This window comes from Lytechinus variegatus, chromosome 11 (assembly GCF_018143015.1).
Source record: "Lytechinus variegatus isolate NC3 chromosome 11, Lvar_3.0, whole genome shotgun sequence".
Taxonomy (NCBI): Eukaryota; Metazoa; Echinodermata; class Echinoidea; order Temnopleuroida; family Toxopneustidae; genus Lytechinus; species Lytechinus variegatus.
This window is the reverse complement of record NC_054750.1, coordinates 4,237,183-4,241,237: the sequence shown is the minus strand read 5'-3', so window position 1 is coordinate 4,241,237 and position 4,055 is coordinate 4,237,183.

Here is a 4,055-nt window from a genome sequence, read left to right as displayed (position 1 = left end):
TTGTATGTATATCTCGTCCTGATGGTGGAATTTCTTTAGTTTAGATTAAATCATAATACAACGATTCAAAATAATGCTGCTGCGATCCGCTATGCAGTCGTTTCTCCCATATCACTCCAGCTAGAAAAAGTATCTTGCTGTCCGTATCCAAAATAATAGATATCAGCATAAATATTACTTTATACATGGAAAACAATGTATGGTCATTCTCCCGTACACATGATGCTAGATTTATCTTACAATACGCTCTCCGTCTCTGATTTTACAGTGATAAACAACTAAACGTATAAAGGAAACGTTTGTTGTAGAAAATAGGGTTTTACTTTTTCATCTCAATTTCTCTGAAATGATCTTCAACTGAGGATCTGATCCCCTGAATCGCTCGAAAAGTGTTTTCTTTTAGTTTTTTTATTTTATTTCTATATTTCAATCATACAATGTATTTGTTTTCATCTTTTCATATAAATATTGTTAGATAATTGCTTGTATATTACTGTCATGCATCCAAAAATTTGTACATAATTACGTAGACATCATAAATTATCGCTTTTCTTTATTTGTAATTCCTCACTCCTTTAACTTCTTAATCATTCCGCGCCTCTGAGTATTAAATATATGCGCATGGTAAACGTTCTATTTATCAGTTTTAAACATTATTTCATTGTCATTATTAATGGAATAGGGGAAAAGATCCAAATTAAGTTCAGCTTGTGAATTTTATTTACACGTGTGCTTGTAATGTCAGCGTACGTTTTAACGGTAAATAATGTCTTTTTCAATATTTGTAAATATTAATAAGATCTGCCTCAAGTGCGTAGATTTGTTACCAGTATGCAACTTTTTCATCATGTAGTCTGAAATAGGCTAATTATAATAGAGAGATGAATAATATTCCTGTGAGATATTCATCTTACTGAGATTTGATTTCTAAAACTATCCTTTCTCTTTTTAATATCTTTCACTTCTACTGTTCCTCTATTTTCCATCTCCATGACAAAGAACTCTTTGTATTCACTTGTATAGTATACTGGGTATGCTGAGAATGCCCTTAGTAAATTCAGTCTTATAAATGTAATCATTGAGCGCGCAAGTGTATTATTTAAGCGTGCTTTATTCTCTTAAAGATATATCTAATATACTAGAAACACGAAAGTTCAAGTACTGGGAAATATAAACATGATTAATGCACAATATTTGCCTCAACAGTGTATATTTACAGTTTATTAAAGGTTACATGAAATTTACCTTTTGCTTTCATTAAGGATGAAATAGGCATCAGCATGCATAATATTTTCAATCATTTGTTGAAAATGTGTATGTTTAAATATTATTCTAAAGCATTGTGCTTTCATTTCTAAAAACTCTGACAGGGTAATGGCGGTTTTCCTTGATAGGCACCTACAAAAACAATTGCTTGAAATGTTATTTCATTAGAACTTATCTCCTGTGTAGAGCACAATCGTGTAAACTCCGCACAAAAGTGTACGGCCTGAATAACTTCAGGTGCATGCCTTTGGAATCCTTTTATAAATGAACAATGATAGTGAATCATTTTTATGCATTTTAAGCTATCCCTGATTGGATATTCCGCAATTGGCTTTTCTGTATATGTTTTATATGTAGAGTGTTAAGATTACACTTTGGTTGCAATTTTGCAATAAAACATGTAATTGACTCGCATTTCTGCCAGAAGAAAACTCTGACTATGCTACATCAAGGCCCCAGATCATGTCATATTGTGAAAGAATATGCTAGATCCATTTTCAGGAACACTCTTCTTCACAGAATTCTATTACAAGCTCCCCAAAAAGTATTCGCCAATTTTTACAAACAAATAGAAAGATAACAGTGGGTATAAATCTTTTTAAAACTTGTGTTTTTCATAACAACTCTAAAATTATGTTAGATTCTTCAAAATTACACCATAAATAATGGTAGATTCCAAAAAGATCAAAACAGTATGCCAAAAGTCTTATTTATTTCTAACGGTTGGCAATTTTGTTGAATTTGCGAAAAACAAACAAGCAAAAACAAATCAAAGCATGATTTTTGTCCCCCTATACAATCCAACATAATCATGGGCCAAGACTTATATTAGCATAATTGTAGTTTTCTACCTGGCAACACTGATAGGCAAGGTGTATGGATATGCCTAAACAGGATCTACACTGAACATGAATTCTATATGACGTATTTCATATGACTTCTATACACAGGTCACATGATGTGGATTATCTTGTTGAATAAGTAAAAGTTCATATTTTGTATAAAGTAATTGCTCTTTGTAGGTTAGAAATATTAACTTTTGAAATATGTATTTAATAAAGTTTGTATCGTACACTATAGCTATGCTACATTGTTCATTATTTTCTTTTAAAAAGATGATTATAGGGAGTTACACAGAAAGAAAAGTGAGAGAGATAGGGATACATTGTACATGACAAGGGGTGGGGATATGGTGGGCTAGAAGGGGAGGGGGGGGGTAAGGAGGGACCAAGGTGAAGGTCCTGTCACGTCGTTCCGTGCAAGCCTTGCAGATGATTTTCCGCAACTCATCTGCAAAAATGTGAGCATGTAATTTTTCTGCGTGCAAATCAGACTTGCGTGTGTTTCTGTGTGTGAGTTGCGAGCGAGATACTGTCAACGCGGCCGACCTGCGGGTAGCAAGGTCTGCACGGAACGATGTGGCAGGGCATTTAAAAGAGGATGGATTCAATAATTCATTTATTATTATTCCAATTGGGGGATGAGAATACGTGTCATTTTTAAATTTTTTTTTAGAAAAGCCCATTCTTAAACACGATATTAGAAATTAACGGTTTATTTCTAATTCGTACATGCCAATTCGTCCAATTGCCAACACGTCTACTATCATTTGGTCTACCATTACTTCTTCTTGTTCTTCCTCCGCTTTTATCGGAGATCAGCATCATTAGTTCGTTCTCTCACCACATGATCTACTATCATTTCGTCTAATGCCATTCCATCTGATAACCAGTTGGTCCAATAGCTCTACCATCATTTTGTCTAATGCCATTCCATCTGATAACCAGTTGGTCCAATAGCTCTACCATCATTTTGTCTAATGCCATTCCATCTGATAACCAGTTGGTCCAATAGCCCTATAGTCCATATAGGCTACCATTTAGCCTAAAAAGTATTAAATTGTGCAAAATATGAATGAAAATGAATAATAGACCCACTGGAAAATGTGCCCACCCCCGTTTTGAATATCCTGGCTCCGCCCCTGATTAGACCAACTGGTTCTGAGACGAAATGGTCATAGACGAAATGGTGACTGGACGAAGTGATAATTGGACCAGATGATTAATGGACCAAAATGGTAGACGAAATGATGATCGGAATGGCATTAGACTAAATAAAAGTAGACCATGTGGTGAGTGGACGAGTTGGCAGTAGACAAATTGGCAATTTATCAAATTAATAAGGTCAAGTATCCCAGAAAAATGTTGATTAGAATCAACAGAGAAAAATCAAAGAAGCATAGCGCTGAAAATTTCATCATAATCGGATGTAAAATAAGGAAGGTATAACATTTTAAAGTTTCGCTTATTTCCAGTGATATGCACAATTCAGTGACATGCAAATGGGACGGTCGATGATGTCCCTCACTCACTCTTTCTTTTTTTAGATATTGTTTGAATTATACAATTATACAAATGTTGTTAATTATTATTAATTATTATCATTATTACAATATTTCATTTTTTTACAGATTTGATAATAAAGACCAACTTCATTCACTTGACAAAGAGGAGAAAATTTGAATATTTCGTATTTCATGTAATAAAATACAAAATAAATAGTGATTGGATGACGTCATCAGTCTTCTCATGTGCATACCGAGCAGGATATGCATATAATTTCTGTATAACTTTTAGTTTGTGAAGTTAGGCGAAAATTTGAAATGTCATAACTTTCTTATTTTACATCCGATTTTGATGAAATTTTCAGTGTTATACTTGTTTTTTTTTATTCAAATCAAATTTTTGTTGGGGTGGACTTGTCCTTCACTTGTAATCCAACATTGTCGA